This window comes from Numida meleagris, chromosome 4 (assembly GCF_002078875.1).
Source record: "Numida meleagris isolate 19003 breed g44 Domestic line chromosome 4, NumMel1.0, whole genome shotgun sequence".
NCBI classification, from domain to species: domain Eukaryota; kingdom Metazoa; phylum Chordata; class Aves; order Galliformes; family Numididae; genus Numida; species Numida meleagris.
In genome coordinates this window covers 57829032-57846697 of record NC_034412.1, presented here as the reverse complement: position 1 = coordinate 57846697, position 17666 = coordinate 57829032, and the positions used below count along the sequence as shown (strand labels likewise).

General features: G+C 39.2%; 1 long non-coding RNA gene across 2 annotated transcripts in view; it reads left to right on the top strand.

Moving 5' to 3' along the window:
* Positions 1679 to 17666, top strand: part of LOC110398824 — a 122389-nt gene continuing 106401 nt past the window's right edge. The window contains exons 1-4 of one of the 2 annotated variants that reach the window (XR_002438648.1): positions 1679 to 1823; positions 3624 to 3690; positions 3912 to 4099; positions 10983 to 11614. This is a non-coding gene — a long non-coding RNA (uncharacterized LOC110398824). Of the gene's footprint in view, positions 1824 to 3623; positions 3691 to 3911; positions 4100 to 10982; positions 11615 to 17666 lie in introns of those variants that run through there. The other variant, XR_002438647.1, reaches the window with a different exon arrangement.

The following is a 17666-nucleotide window of genomic DNA, read 5'->3' as shown; positions in this document are numbered from 1 at the left end:
TGGAAGAGAGACTGGGGTCATACAGGCTGCAGAAGCTGTGCTCAAGGAGAAGAGAGCTCCAGGACAATGGAGCAAGGAATGTTCAGCTGAAGACTGGCTTGGCTTTGCCTTCCAGCGACTCCACTCCTGGGGATTTTCTGTTACTAAATAATGCTCTTAATGAGATTTAAGCCCCTAATAAAAATAATTAAATTAACTCTGTCAAAAGGTTGTTTTCATTTCTGACAGTAAGATGGGAGATTAACAATCAATTGATTGCGTGCCCCCTTCTCTCACCCCTTTAAAAATTGTTGTAAGTATAGATTTTAAGGGATATGAGAGAGGTGAGAAATGAAAATTATGGAAAGACTGGGACCTTATTATAGGTCTGAAGCACAGCCTGAAGCTTACCATAGGAAAAGCTGAATGGCCAGCACTGGCAGTCAAAGCTGCTTGCCTCGTGCACTTCCTCATGGTTTGGCTTAGCTCCTCTTCCCCCATATTTTTGCCTTTCCTCAGCCTTTACAGCAATATTATTTTGCTTGTCCACTAGTGACATTTCAGTTAAACAATTTCTCCTTGATTTCAGACTCATGAGGTGTTTGAGGATTAGTGTGCTGGAGGCAAGGACTTGCACAGCCTTATCCATGTGGAAACTTTAGAGAGTAAATAACTCTACATGAACCAGTCATAGAGGGATCAAAAACAAGAACAAGCCTAAGGAAGTAAGAAATTCCTCTACACAAAGGTGAGGAAAGTGAAATAGACTACTCTGAAAGAAGTCATCTGCCCTAAGGCTTAGATGCCAGTTTAACAGCTGGGCAATAGTATAGACCATTGCCTTATTCTAAATCCCAACTCCAGAGAAGACGTGTACCGCTATCACATAATGCCATGACCAGTGTGCTGACCTTGCTGTCCAAGGAAAAACTTCATCTCCTGGCCCCATATTCTAGAAGACTGAAGATTTCATTCCATGAAAGGTAGGGGGCATCTCCAGCAGGTCTTTAATGTGACTTAGTAGCCAAAGCTGAAATTCCAGCCTTCAAACTACAAGGTGAACTGCTTTAGTCCTAGAGACCTCTGCAATCCAGATGGGATTTGGTTTTGGAGGGGTTGGACTCAATGATCCTTGTGGGTCCTTTTCAATTCAGAATATTCTATGATTCTATGATGGCAAGCTCAAGTTATGACTTTGCCTTTCAAGTATTTGGTAACTCTGTAACTTAAATTATCCTGCCTGAATTAGTGTACAAACATATACCTACATATGCGGGTGAATCTACCATATTAGACTTCAAACAAAATATAGAAATGCTCATTATTCTCTTTTAATATACCTCCCAAGAAGAGGTGAAAGTGGTAACTTACTAATACCTTTTACCCTAAGGTGAAAATTTCTCTCCTTCAGCAGTAAGGCTCAACACAGGCAGTTACGCTTTAAGGAGGCTCTTGTAAGTAATGAACACCTGGAAGGAGGGTTGTGTTAGAGTCTGCTCAGCAGGTGGAATTCAGATACCAAAGGAAGCATTTCTAGCTATTAAGTGCTACATGGGACTGGAAATAAATAACCCAAGAAAGATAACTTGCTGTAGAATACTGAGGCAATAGAAAGCCCTAACAGAAGAGAAGGAGGATGAAATAAAAGGCTTCAGCTGTGCTTCACTTTTTAATAACAACAGAATGAAAACAAGTTCTTAACAATAGTGTTGTTTGTAACAGCTGGTTAGATCAGTGCCTTTCTTGTTCCACATATGGTGTATAAGAGAACTAAAGTGAGCTTAGAAGAGGAACTGAAGCTCAGGATGAAGTTTCTCTGACTCATGTACTGCATTAATGTCTAGGTAAAGTTCTTATTTTCTTTTATTAATTTACCTCTTTAATAGATAGGAGGTTATTATTTTAACTGCCTAATGTAAGCATCTCTTTCTGCATGTCTCCTGGAGTAAGTAGAAGGAAATGCGGTCCCTGTGCTTTGTTACAGCTTATAGTGAGGAGTTCAGGTCTGTAAATTCTAAAATAGGTACTCTGGAATGTGGGTGTGATCCACACATCTGCATAAGAGATCTTAGAAGAGGGAGAACACCAGAGAGAACTGCTAACGTTTTCTTTATTGTAATGTTTAGTGTAGTGTGCTTGTATTATCAGTTGTTCTGTCACAGATAAAGGCTTCACTTCTTTCTTATGTCTTTCAAGATGTGTATGTTGTTTGAGAGACAGAATTCAAATTTCTTTTATATCCTCAGTATTTCATGTTGAAAAATAGCAGGTGCTTGCAGTATAGAGGGTGCCTGGATGCTTAAGTGAAAGCTGTGAATCTTTATGTGGTGGTCAGACAGCTGTAAGTTTATTACTGTGACAGATGTGACAGCCAAAATTACTCTGTGCACCTAGATCCTGATTCTGCAACGTCTGTCTTCTCTGCTTAGCTCAGAACCTTTTCCTCCATGGGGAGAACATGATGAATTGTATGTTTTTTAACTGCTAAAAGGCATTAAAGTATATGGGTCCTATTTTGCATTTAAAAAAAAAAAATTAAAAATAATAATGATCTGGCCCTGAGATTTCTTGTATGTTTTCTTTGGCCATAATATAAAGAAAGCAAATGAAATTAATTTCTGAGAGGAAATAACATTACATCTGCTGAGAAGAAAGGTAGTTGCATACACTCCAACCAGCTTTCTCAAATCTAATTATCTCAGCAATAATAATTACAGTCTTAATGGACATGTCTTGCTTCTGGTCATTTTGTAAAAATATTTAATAACACTGTTCTTTGAAGAATCTTCTGAATAACTTTATTATCATAATTAGTACTGCCTGCTGATTATTTAGCTGCTCTTTGAAGAGTTCCTCTCCTGTGCCATTTCTTAGAGCTGGGGAATTTCTTCGTGAAGCAAGCATATGAGATTTGACACTTACTTAACAAATGGCTAGAAGTGCTACAGGTACTTTTGCCAGCTGTTTTCTAAAGGTGTCCCCTGTAAAAAGTAATTCTGAGCTGATTCTGATTTTGCTTGCAACAATCATCTAGTGGTATAAGTCCATCAGAACCAGTCAACTCATCTCACTGGTTGAGTTCAGAATAAAAACAACTGTGGTGTTTTGTTTTTTTTTTTTTTTTAGCTTTTCCTGTTTCTGATAGGAATGGCATGTTCTTCAGTCAAACATAAAATGACCAATTAGTGGAATTACTGACTGAAATGCTTCGGTATGCTCATTCGTGTTAGTAACTTGCAGATATAAATGAAGGAAAATTTCTTCAAGCATATTTAATACCTGTTAGAGTTTCTCAGACGCTGCCGAGAGAGTGAGCATAGTACATTTAATAGTCTCTCTTGTCGCTGGCATTTGCAAATAGTTATTTCCTTGAAAGTTCATGTCCCCTTCCTGGTAATGGCTGGGTTGCCCCAAGGCATTGGTGTTCTCAGTTATTAACAGCTGAGGTCTGATTTCTGTTCACGGGTATGCCAGAGTGCAGTGTTTGCCTGGGCACACAGTTAGTTCTGCCTATAATAGGTCCTTCGCACATATCAGTTACCTACTGAAATGGAGGAATGGCAAAGACACAGAAATAACTTCATGTGCATGCTTCTAAAAACTGTACTGGCACTCTGAAGAATGAACGTTTGTATTCATTCCAGGTTTTCTTGCAACCTACATAGCACTGGCTGGGCAAGCAGAAGTTCTGAGTCGCACTGCGCCTCCCATGTAAGTAACCCTTGGGTATGAGGCTTGGGGATGAAGCATGTAGCTTTGCTCTCTAGCAGCCTGTTGAGTTTTAAATAAACACAGAGGAATAAATCATGCATAAATCATTTAGGAATATCTAAATATTAAGATTTCAGTTCCTTCAACTCTTGTATTGTTTTTTTTATTTTTCTCTATTCTGAAATGCATACTTAAACTACATACATTTCTAATTAATCTAGGCCAGTGAAGGCAAACTTCTGGCAAAGAACACCAATGTTATCACAGCCCCCTGCTCACTGGCTTCTCATCGTCCTTCCTGCATCCTGGCCCTGCAGGAAAGCATGATATACCTGGGGTTGTTGGGGAAGGGAAGCTTCTTGGTATGAAATGCAGTGGTACGAAATTAATGGTGGAGGCTTCTCATCAGGTAGGTAAAATCCACTCAGAGGAAACTCTCTTAGCTGAAACTCTTTCAGAGGTGAGCGTGACCTGGTCAGAATTCCTGGTCCTGCTGTATCTGTAAGACTTAAAGGCTGTCCTCAGAACATGGGGACACTGTTGAGGAACCCTGCCCCTCTTCCTCCCATCAGTCCAGGGCAGCTCTTGTGAAGTCATGGAGGAGGGCTTATATTTGGCTGTGAGAGTGCATTGGCAACAAAGCAGGGAGTGCCGTAACTACATAAACCAAAGAAAATGATCATACTCGAGATCCAGGTAGCCCTAACTCTTGTCTCTCATGGCAGCAAGTTCTCTTACTTTCAGCATATCCTTTAGTTTAGAAGGACTTCCCAGAGCAGTCTCTTTCATAAGTGGGTATTTCTATACCTGATGGAGACGTGTCATAATATCTTCTGTTTATCTGTAGCTAAAAAAGTGAGTGTATTAAATTATTCAGTAGCAGCTAGGATAGAGAGTTCCATTTTGTCTTTATTAAATCACATACCACGGAAAGTTTAAACCATTTTAGCAAAACAGCGAATCAAAGTTCAGAGCTGTTGCAAACTCCACTGATTTCAGCTGAGTTATATCACTTTCATGAGAGTTGAATTATTTGTGAAAGCAAACTCTTTGAGGCTATTATTGTGGTAAGAGGAATGGAATCCCACATTATTTTGTATATGGTATAGTATCTGTTTTTTTCTACTTTAAGTCCTGTTCTTTACAAAAGTCTTTAGTCTAATTGGCTTCAGAGAAGAATTTGCCCACACTTATCAAAACTTTAAGAAGAGCAGATAGGAAAAAAGCCAATTATTTAGACTTCTAGTGGACCAAAATAATGAGAATATAAAAGGCAAAAAGATTAACCCAAACTCTCTAGCACTTTAAGGTCTCAAAAAACAAGATTAAGACTTTGACAAGCATCCAAGTAATAAACCCATGGAACCAAAATACACAATTTTAATAAGTTTACTGCAAGGAAACACAAGAGTTGATGGGCACTGATGCTAAATTGGAGGAAAAAAAAAAACTCAGCAGCCTTTTGTGTTTGTGGACTTTTAAAAATAATCTGTCCAGACATAATGTGATGATACAGTTTGTTTCTCTAATGCCAGTGCTTAGGGAGGTGCTGTTGGAAGGTTAAAGAAGAAAAATGCTCCCAGCTTCCTACCCGGTTGCACCAAGAAATATGCAGATCCTGTGCTTTTCTCCTTATTGGATAAGGCAAACACAGAGTGGGAGGTGCAGATCTGTTTGACTGGAGTGTCCTAACTGAAGTCACAGAGGACCAAGGCTCAGTGAGCTGCTGGTGAGACATTGACCAGTGTCCCTGTCCTAGGAGAGGGAGAAAGCTCCAGATCCACTCAAAGCAGGGTAGACCCTCGTGTGTAGGAGGCATGTCTACAAGGCAGAAGATGGAGCAGTGCACACAGAGCAATAACCTGCTGTTAATGTGCTGTATGCTCGCCTGTCAGGCTCATGCTGCAAATGGAGAATGTGCCTCACTGAGATTTATTTAACAACTGCTTTCAGATGCAAACCTAGTCAAAAAAACAAATGCTGGTCAGACACCTGAACTTCATCAGTATCTTTTTTTTTTTTTTTTTCCAGCAATGCTGTTCCAGGGTTTTGGTTAAAATCATAGCTATTCACCCTGCAGATCTCATTGGATAAGAGAGACTATTATAATTCTGAAAACCAGTAGAGCTGTTCACAAATGCTGAATGTGGTATTCTTTTGCAAATCCCCTGGATACTCATTGGGGATAATAAATTGAGCTTTACTTGGGAATTTCTGCTGGCATCTAAGGACTGTCAGAAAATAATGCTCTAGAAATTTTGACATGGTAATGAATGTCAGATAGGCATAGTTTTGAACATAGTGCTTGCTTCCAAGGCACTGTATTTGTGGTTAATTTTCAGAGTGGAATGTTGTTTAACATGCCTTCTTTTTATCAAGCTGAGAAGTGGTTGATCTGTTGTTTGCTTTTTCTTAAATTGTAGGTCCTGCGTCCATTTTATGTAATGAAACAAAAGGAATCAGATTGTCTTTCTCTTCCTTGCAGCCTTTCTTTGTTCTTCCTGCTGCCTCTAAGAACCTGGCCATGAGATTCAAGTAGACAAAGGAGCTGAGTTTTTTTCATCCTATTATTGCAACAAACATAACAAAATACACTTTTCTTCCTACCCACTCCCCCATTACTTGCTTTGTCACATTTATATTTACTTTAGGAATAAACCAGATTGGAGAACTTAGAAAAGAGGGACCTATTCAGACTCAAGTGACACACCACTGAACATGGCATCACATTTTCCTATAAATTTATATTTAGCCTCTGTACTTGAATATCCCACTTAAGTTATATGGGTAGCACAAACCGACAAAGGTGTTAACCGATTGATTGGCATAGCAGAGTAACTTCTATTTCATCCATGTTCTCCACCAGCTCTACATTTTCCATGCAGCCAGGCTGCCAATTCTCACACCTAGCGGGTGAGCCCCTTATTTCGTCTTGCTTGAGCAAAATTCCATTGGCATTTCCAAACTGATGCTTGCACCCAGGTATTTCCTAGCTCACTAGGCAAGGGACTGGAAGGTGAAGGAGGTCCACATGGCACAGTCATGCTTACCAGTTATTCTTGGAGGTGCTTCTCACAGGCTTTACAAACAGTCTCAGTGCTCCTTGACAGTCATAGCCTTTTGATTGCTCGATTTCATCTCCATTTTAGTTCCTACTGTTTTTACTAATTATTGTAAAAGGGGTGGCAAAGAAGCATGGATTCCCTTTTCTATCATGTCTCCAGCCTCACTGGGATCACCCTCATGGGTTATTTCCAGGCACTGTTACCAGCGCAGCTTTTTGAATAATGTTTTCCTCATCAAAATTATTCAGTGAAAATCCTGGCGGCATCTAGCATTGCCTGCATGTGAGGCGGCTTACACTGGAGCTAATGGTTCAGAAGAAAGAGGGCAATATTCTGTCTGTGCAAATTTGTTTTAGCAGTACTAAGTGGTATAGTCTGGAATAGGCCTGCTATATGCATGGACTACCATGGATGTACAGCATGATTGCAGATTATTAAGTTAAAATATCTGTGTTCTATTCCTGTGAAAAGAATTTTCCATCTTGGCAGCTCAGATATTTTAGGGGCACACCTGTGTATCCCATCACAACTTTATGCAGCAGCAACAGGAGGGATGGCCCATTTCAGGATCACTGCCACACCATCCAGGCAGTTCTAGTTCATTGACTTGGGGATAAGGAACTGAGCTGGTCAGAGGAAGGGTACAACAGACAGGCCAAAAGGGTTGCAATTTTGTCTGCATCAGCCCACTGGAGAAGTCTGATATAAAAACTTTCAGGTGCATAAATGTATGAGTTTGGCAAAGCCTGAAAAAGACAGACTGATAAATGACTCATCTAGGCCATAGTCTCAAGAGGTTTTAAAGTATCAATGGAATTAGGGGGTTAAAAATGTACTTCCACCTGCCTTATAGTATCTGAGAGACACAGGACAAGAATTCAATTTTTGGTAATTTTTCCTGTGTGCTGAGAGACAGCTTCTACCTAAAATGATGAACCCTGTACATAGTCTTTTCTGAGCATAAACTTAGAGAGACTACAATATAGTCTGACTTGTACATGTGAAAATCATTTCTAAAGTGAATTTTCCAGATGCAAATTCAATCATCTGTTTAGCCAGGTGTGAGAATCTATCAGCTGTATATGCAGGTGTCAATGCCTGAAAAATGATCCAGTTTACTCCTCCGTAAAGAGTTCTGCATCACCTACGTCTGTCTTAAGCTGGGTTTTGAGGATTTAAGTGGAATTTGAATAGGGTTTTCTGTGCTAAAGGCCCTTTGCATAGGACAAATGTTTCACAAAGTATATGCACAGATGGGCAAATTTGGCGGCCCATAAGTGAGGCTGGGCTGCCAGCCCAAATCGATAATCTTGCCCCAGATGTGTCTCCTCCTAAAATGTGTCTAGCTCTTGTCAGGCTCATTAGAGAGGGGTGGTTTTGGCTAGTTTGCCCCCTTTTTTTTTTTTGAGTGAAAACATAGTGTTTCTCAGTGTATTATCAACATTCCCAAACTCAAATATTTAATAACCTATGCTATCTAATACCTGACTTGGCTTTGCACTGGAAACAATTGCTTGCAAAGTGTTTATCTATTGAGTGAGAATGATTAAAAGAAAATATAAAGTTCTTCATATACTATTTTTGGGCAACAAAATGACCTTGTTACTATTTTAAATATTTCAGTATAATTTATATTAGCTATAATGCCATCACTAAGGCTGCTTGAAAATTAAGTGTCATTCTTGGCTTGAAACATTGGGTGTGTTGTGGGACTGAATGCCATGTGCCAGAAAAAAATTAAAACCAAAACCATGGTCAAATACCTACATTTACAGAGAGAGCAAGCAACGTGGTCTTGAACAACACAGCTATTTGGACAAACAGCCATGCCTACATCTGGGGAAATCTTAAAGTGCCCCTCAATCTCAATAGCTGCTAAGCTATGGTGAGGAGAATAGTGGCAAGATGACAAAGCCCTACCTAGTCTTTGTGAAGATGTCATCTTTCTGCCAGGCAACACAGGATATGGTAGAAAGCTCTGGCGAGAGGATGGGAGCTCACTGTTGTTTATGTCCCCATGTATCAAAATACAGTGATCATCTCCCCTCTAAGAGGAGACTGAACTGTCCACCTTCTACTGATTTTTTTTTTTTTTCCTCACTGAAATGTCTCTACCCATTTAGTTCTTGTCTTTACTTCTTCCATTGCAAGCCAGTTTTTGTCGAATGTGGATAACATTATATGCACCATGCCAGACAAGGCCTGTCTAAGTCATGAATGCTTCCTTATCTCTGCTAGAAATCCCTCCCCAGTTATATCTCAGGAGAGCATTTTGACTTTTTCACAGCTGCCTCACACTGATGGTTTCACGATCCTCCTGCGCTCCACTAAGACGATGTGAATGTTGTGGGATTTGGCAGTGCTTCCTAGCTTCTGGGTCCAAGTGCAGGTCCTGGACACATCCCAGCTCTGCACTGGGATAGGATCTGGATGTGTACTTGAGACCTTTTCCTCCTACCTGTCCATACCATAGTTTCCATGGAACTAAATGCAGAAATGCTGGCCAAAAGACAGCTTCAGTACAGTACATTTTGGCCTGTCTAGATAATCAGTGAACAGGATCTTGGAAAACACTGCAGCTTATATCAGTTGTTTAGACACTACACATACAGTGCATGTTTTTTTTTTTTTCTTTTCAGCTTTAACTCAGGTGTTTATAACAGATTCCATTCTTCTCAGCTGATCCTGTTTGACATTGCCTTTTCTCTCTCACAACACCTACATGACATAATGAGATTCTGTCATTGCTTTTACTACAAAAGAGCAAAATTCTATCTTTTCCTTCCATTTAGCCTATTCATCCCCTGGGCATCTCCTGCTTTGTCTGTGAATTTTCCTTCTTTGAGGCTTCCTGAAGAACCATCTGCTAAAATTATTTTTTGTACTTCCATGTAACCTGGTTGGTCTAAATTTTGAATAAACCTACCAGCAATTTCTTCATACGCTATCAAATTTCAGCTACTTCTGTTGCTTTAGTATGCAATCTAGTCTGAAATTGTATAGCTGACTGTCTTCTTTGGATGCTAACCCTTCATACTCCTCTGCAGATGATACTGCTTGAAAGGATTTCTAAATCCAGTCCATCCAAAGATTTCCCTGTGCTTTTAGAGCATCTACACAAAATCTTACTACTTTTGCATTATCTTCAAAACCTGAGGCAATGAGGACACTAGGAAGTACAGTGCACTGTTAAAATGCTCATGTTCTTAATGAGCAAATTGACCTGTTCTTGGAGCTGATCCCTTTACCGACTTCCAGTGCCAAGTCTAAAATTAGAACATAAATCCTTTGAGTGAGAGATGTATTGCATCATATTTGGAAGTGAGATACATTTGGTTTCCAATGTGTCATCCTAAAAAGCATACCTAATCACTTATAAATGTCTATTGCTGTTGACAATTGTTTTCTTACAGACTTATTCCACAAAAGCATAATTCTGGTTTGTTTTTTTTTTTTCCAAATAATCTCTGAAACGATGTTTCTGTAGTTTTACAGTTGTCTCTCTTTTTAGGAAACTGGTGAAGCTTTAACTCTTTAGTATACACAAAAGTCTGGTGATTCTGAGATTTATGATGCTAACCAATTAAAAACAATACCTCTGGTGGTACAAAAATATTCAGAGGTTTTAGGAAAATAATAGTCTCTGTCAATATGTGTCAAACTGGTTTTAATAAGTTAAATTTCCCTTAAATAAAGCTTTAGTTATAAAGTAGTTCTGCCTTTTACCTTTGAAAACTATCTGGGAAATATTTTTCTCTTGTGTTCACATCTTTGCTATCAAAAAGGCTTGTGAAATATTGCAAGAGATTTTTTCAGGGTGCTCCAAGCATGTAAAATCTCTCAGAAAAGCTCTAGATTCATCACATCACCAGCGTGCTTAGACACTTGAGAGTAATGTAAGATCTGAGCTGGTCTGCCATGACATCACAGATTTTTTTTTATTTTTTCCTTTACCTTCACCTCCTTCAGACATTTTACCTCTCTAAAATTTTCTCTAGTGAACACACAGATTTCCAGTACCCTTCATAAAGGTCTTTTATCAAAACTCTCATTAAAGTCAATGGGTGTCCTGTGGCTAACCTGTTCATATAATGCACTTGAAGTCTGGGGCTAAATGTCTAACTGCTAAATATGCCTAGGGTTTTTAAGAGCGTTTTTTAAAACAAAGCTAAAATATTTTGCCAGGAACATAAGAACTTCAGCAAACTTTTTCTTTCTTTCTTTCAGTGATCCTGCCTGGATCAAGCAGGCAACACTAGAGGAGTCTCAGGCTCACACTGCTGGAAGGACTTAATTGCCCTAGGGGACATAAAACAGAATCCAGCTACAAAGTTTTGGTCTCCATCCCAGATACTTAGTCTATTAAATGAGTCAGGAGGTTACGACTGAAAAGAAATAAGCCCCTCAGCAGAAGTGCATTTTGCAATCTGCTCTGTTTGGAAAGGTGCTGATGCAGTCAGGCTGCCAGCATCAGGAGATGGACTGATTGCTGTTGCACCAGATGGGGTAGGGGAGAAAGGAGAGGGAAAATGGGCATTTGCAGGCTCATTGGAGAGGGCAGAAGTTGTGCTTTTCTACGCATTTAGATACTCCTCTAAAACGCTAGTGTATGGTTTCAGCAGGTTGTAACTGAAGGCAGTAACACTTTCTCTAGACATAGGCTATTGAGAGTCTTTGTGATGTGGCTAAGGAGAGTGGGAGGTCTAGTAGCTGGGGGCAGAGGTCTGAGAGCTACTCAGTCACTTTGTCACTTAGGGCAAGTTGTTTGACCTTTCTGCATGTGCTTGCGCCGAGACAGATAAAGTGGCTTGACACCAGACTTTCATGAAATAGCAGAAACTTAATCTGAAATAAACTTCCCTGAGTTCACTGAAGAGGTCACCTATATTATCATGAAATCTCACCTGTGTCAGCTGAGCTAAAAATCTGAAAAAAAAAATCCATCCATTTTCCAAAGTTGGGACTGCCTCTAAACTTTAGTAGACAGAAAATTATTTAAAAGACACAAGCAGCATTTGTGGGCATAGAGTAACTGAATTATAACTCAACATGTGCAGTTGTATATTTTTGGTAGTTAAAATCTGATGACCTATAAATATGCAAATCTAAAATTGGGTGTTTTTGAAAGCAAGGACCTGTATATGTTCTTCAGACTAAGTAGTTTGTGAAACTGTTTTGTGAAACCAGCTCTCTCTGTTATTATTAGACTATTAAACTATCTGTGTCAGCAGAGAGTTTAGCTATTCTGAAAGAAAGTATTGGAGCATTTGAATAACTTGCAGACATAAAAATACTGCAGTACTTGTTTCTCTTTGCTTGCTTGGACAGTTAAGAAAATCATAAATCCTCAAATACCATTCTTGCTTTAAGTGCTTTTCCTCTGCTCTTACTGAAAGGGTAGATATTTATATCGTAGAGCTTTTAGCTGAAACTGCTCACAAGAATTGCACAGATGTGAATTTGAGGTGTCGATGTAGGTAGAAATAACTCCTATAATTCCATTAAAGTTTTCATGAAAGAGGAAGGTTTAGGTTTTTTGTGTGTTTTTGTTTTCCATCTAGAAGAACCAAGTGTTAATTTGTGTGTGTGGTAGTGGTGGTGATGAACATAAAGCACCAAATAAGAAGAATTAAAGGGGAATGCAATTGTTAGACTCAGGAAATAAAGTCTGTTTCCTGAGGGCCCCCCTTTTTAAGTAGCTTTCTCTCATTATTTGCACTTGAATGTATGCCTGATGTTCGCTGTGAGGAGCACAATCAAATGTTTACATTGATAAATGTACTTGCAGCACCTACATACCTTAAAATCAAAACCTCTCATTCTCAAGTATAAACAGCATACTATTTCAGTGGTTGAAACTGGTTCCATATGAATATGCGTATATACCAGACTTACAGAGTTAAGGTCAATTTTAAACCTGCAGTGCTTCTCTACTGGGGCTGCAATTGGAGTAGAGGAGGTAATACAGAAATATCTGTGCTGCTACAGTACAAATAAAAGTGCTACGTATGTATTTAAAAAAAAACATGTGGATAGGGTGAAGGGAAAGTTTTATCTTTGTTTTCAATTTATGCCAGAAGAAATCTTGAAGAAGATGTGCTGTTGTCCCATACCTCCACGTGCTTGCTTTGGGTCTTATTTGCAAACATCAGTATAGCCTCCTCTTTATATTTCATTCCAGTAAACGCACTGAGGAGAAAATACTGAATAGCAGTCATGTATTGCAATTGTGTAATGTAGGCCTGGCTTGTTCTGTTTTATAATGTCATCTGTTCTCCGGATTCCTGCAAAAGCTCTTGGAGTTCTGTTCGTTCTGTCTTCTGCCCCTAGTATGGTTAACTGCACATAGTAAAACAAACAGAAAAACAACAACAACAAAAACAAATTAATAACAGACCAATATCATCAGCACTGTGAATTAAAGAACATGAGATGTTTATGAGTCTTTCTCTGAACATATGACATTTTCCATGAGTTCAAGTAGTCATCAATTACTGTGCAGCTGAAGAACAGAGGTACTGTATATCTTGCAGTATATATCACTGCCTGTTCTGTTTTTTGGTAACGATCCCCATGCTTCTAGCATGAGTTCAAACTCTTTGTCAAGATTGGATAATTGTGTAGGTGATCTTCTCAAATTGTGTGAAAACTCATAAAGAATTAAGTACCTCAGGCACTTCTGCTCACAGCGCATAGGTCACTAGAAGAGATGTGTGTTGGGGAGTCAATGGTTTTCATACCTAAATGCTTATTCCTTAGGCTAAGAAAAGATCAAAGATCAGCTAGTATGGACTTGTAAAACACATAATTAAGCATCTGTTGAATAGTCTGTGTTAAGAAATAAGACTTCAGTTGGTCTGTATATTAATAGTCAAAAGCATAAAATACAACTGCAAGCAAAGACCCAGCCGAGGGATGACCGGTGGAGTAGGGCACAGAATGGCTGGATAGATCCTCTGGAGGTTTTCTTCCCATCCTCATGCTGTAGAGAAAATTTAAATCCAGAAATATTTCTACATCTCTGACTGCTGGGGAAAATTTCCATTGCTCCCAGATAAGTAGTGTTCTGAGAATGACACAGTAAATTTTCCGCAAACTGGGTTACTATAAAGGCCTGTCCCCTGTGCTCAACACCTTCTCTACTGCTGTAGCCAGTCTTTAGTACTAGGGGAGCAAAACGCATTAGGTTTATTCCTCAAGGTAAAATAACTCGACCTCAGTAGACAACTCAGGAATGGGATTCAATTACAGTTGTTGTACAATTGCGTAGCTGTTTGATGTGAGTCACAAGCAATGATGTTTCTTAGAGAGAAAGTGAACAACGGTGATAAATGGAAGGATCTTGTCCTGATCTTAGCACTTACACAGGCTGAAGAAACTCTCCTATAAGCTGATCAAAGTACATTTTAGCAAGTTATCTGATCTTCTGTCAAAGCTCACCCAGCTCCTCAGTGGATCTAAAGTTTAACCTTCACAGCTTTGAAGGTGTCTATTTCAAGGCTTCGGTAGTCTAACTGTAGCTCCTAGCCACTGCATGGCTTTAATAAAACAGTCTTAGCCTTCACTACTAAGGCTGTGTCTGTGTATATAAGATTGTCAAGGCATTTCTTGCTCTCCTTTCATTTCCCTGAGTAACCTGGGTTCCCTTGGCCTCATCTCAAAACAATGTTCTTGTTCTGAAATCTAAATTCTCACTAGTGCTGGGTCCATCCTCCTGTACACAATGTATTTGTAAGGTGCACTAACACTGACCTTTCCATTAATATTCATTTTATAATATATATTTTAGCAAAAGGAGCCACAAATGCAGCAACTTTGTACCAGAAGCTCATGTGGAGGTGATTACCCACAACGTCCAGTAAATCCTCTTCTGAATCATAGCTTCCCAAGACAGTCCACCATTCTGTAAATACAATCTGTTTCCCAAGTGTATTACGTAGCATTTAGTTGATTTAGTGGGGTGTGTTTTTAATACATGATCATATAAACCAGTGAGCCAAACTGTTCCAAGTGGTATTCTGTACTTCTCTCTTGCTACTCCACTAATCATTGTATCAGTTGGAAGTTTTACCAGCAGTCACTTCAGAATATTGTTCTTCTTTTATAAAATTCCTAAATAACAGAGATCAAGGATTAGGTTCTGACAGGCTCATAAAAGAACTATCTTTATTGAATCTATTGTGGTATCTTCTGATGGGTATATCACTGACATTCAAGGTGAATAAAGGACTCAAGACTGCAGAAAAGCTATGGGTGAAACAGCTGGGTGGAACAGGCATGAGCCTATGATTAACAAGGTGGAGGAGAATAATATATTTGTGTATGAATATTTATATTCATGTCTTTTGTTTGGATGAAACACTTCTTGCTTATTGATGTCTCAAAACTAATTGAAAGGTAGGAAAGCTGGATGTTCTAAGAGCATCAGTGATTTTCTCTTTTCTACATGTACAGAGAGGAATCATCCTTCAGGCTTCTAGTTTACCAGCACCTTAAACAGCCCTTTTTGTAACTTTGTGCCAAGTCATGGTGCAGCTGACTCTACAGATATTCTTCCTCTCCTCTTAAAGTGGATGACTATCAAGATAATTTTCTGCCTTGCATACTCAGTGTAGCATTTTAAAGTGTACAAAACTGTCTCAGAGATAACAGATATAGTTAGTCAGCTCCCATGGGCCAAGTCTGGAGTTCTGCTGTGCAGGTATTTTCTAGTTATCCCAAAAATCTGTGGCGACTTTGCTTTCTGTAGCTTTCCGAAATTGAATGAGGGGAAATTTAATGCATTTTAATTCTTTCCTTACTTGGTTAATGGAATGTAAAGTATGAAAAAAAAATCTGCTTGCCAGAATATAGAATCAGGTTTCTAGGAATGGATTAAACAAGAGTTAAATATTTTGTAGCTTTTCAATTATGCAGTTGCAAACAGGTCACTGCGATACTATGCACCAAAATTTGACTACCTGCAGATTTTAGTGCATTGCCAAAACACTGCACCCAACCTCTGTGCTAGCAGCCCTTCCTCGGTGTGTCCTAGGGAAAATTAAGATTACTTTAACTCCCTTTGTTTCAGCCCTTATGGCTGTGATTTCCCCCAGGGGTGCTTGCCTGTCTCCCTCCCGCTGCCTGGTCCCATGCATAGCAGGAGACAATCTCAGCAGTGTCCCATCCAGATATCTCTGACCACCATATCAGAGCTCCCGCCACCCTTTGCTCTGATAATCTGGCCCTAGCGCTTCCTGGACTCCAATGGGAACCTCAGACCAGCACTGGAAGTGCAGCCAGAGCCTGGGGGACCAGGGGACATCAGGCAGCAAGGGAAAACAGAAACAGCATTTCTACTTACAATATTAAATTCAACATTTGGAAGATTCAGTGCTGCTAGCTGACAGAAAATAGTAAATGCTGGAAAAAACTTCTGCAGCCAGACAAAGTGTCTAAATGCATGTTGGTCTCCAAGCTGGTGATGAATGTATCCTAGGCAAGGAAAACTTTTTGGAACGGAAACCTTTTTCAGCTTACTGCAAAAGTGTCTAGCTTACCAGGGTTTCTAATGATTTAATACATTTTGACTATTAAAATTGTAACTTATGTGAAAAGTGTAAAGATATTTTTGGTCTATTGAACTTATTCATTATGTCCACAGAACAGAAAGTAACAACTCAAGAAACAGCTTTTTCTTCAACACTTCTTGGAAATGGAACTAGAACTTATCAGCAACTCCAAATCACCAGGAAATATATGACTAATTGTCTGTCTTGTTTCCTGGAAAACGTGCAAATAATACACATTGGTTGAAATTAACTCCTTATAAACTCAATGTATGCAGGAAAATATGTTGATACAGTAGCTTAATAGTGAGGAGATGGCCAGAAAAATTCATTAAAATTTGTTTGGTATACAAACAGTGTTGATTAATGTTTTTGTCAGGTGAGATTTTGGTGAAGAACTGGTTTTTGGCCTTAGCCGTCTCACTCCAAAAGATCTTTCCCGGCTTCAAACTCTTCCCAGAGACTCAGGGAAGATGGCATATGATGAGAGAGGAGGGGAAAAAAAGTGGTAGAAAGGACAAATGTACGGTCATCAAATATTGTATCTGTGGTCCTTATATGATCCATGTGTCAAGTCAGATATTGCCCAAAACTCCTCCTCCTGGCTCAGTGGTCACACAGGGCCAGCACCTGCATGACTGCACCCCACTTCCAGAAAGAAGTTCGCTTTCATTTCTCTTGGTGAAGCTGTTACTGAGGCTGCAATAATGAAAGGATTAGATGGATATCTGATTGGATATTGTGAAGTCTGTGCAACCAAGCAGAAGGAGGTACTTAATTTGTTTAAACACAAAGACTCATATTCTAAGGGAATCTATAGCACAATCTGTACACAGCCCTAATTCCCCAGTTCCATCTGTGCTTCCACCAGCACAGAGAATTACTGACCCTAGGAATGTCCCAGATGGCAGATAAGGATTCATTTCTGAATTCCTTATTTTATTAACTGTAGAGGGGGCTAAGCCTATTGTTTCAGATTGAGGGGAGAGAATATATTATGGCAATTAAATCAAATTAAAGTATCTTTCACAAGAAAGCTTGCTATTTGAAGATCATGACAGAAGAATACTTCTAATATCTTCTTCTCTTTTGATGTGGCTGACTTGGAAGAAGCATGTGTGTAGAGCTGAAGGAATGAGTTCCATATCAAAAATGGCAGAAGATGAATTAAAAATTGTTGCAATCAGTAGAGGCAAAAAAGGCCAACTCTTTTGTGATATTTCCCTGAGTTTCCTTGATGTCTAATTCTCAAAGCCTAATTTGAATGCATAGTCTTTCTGTATAATTATTGAAGAGACAAAGGCTTCTGTGTATGGACTGTGAATCTTCTGAGGAGGACTTTTTGACCGAATAAGGACCATCA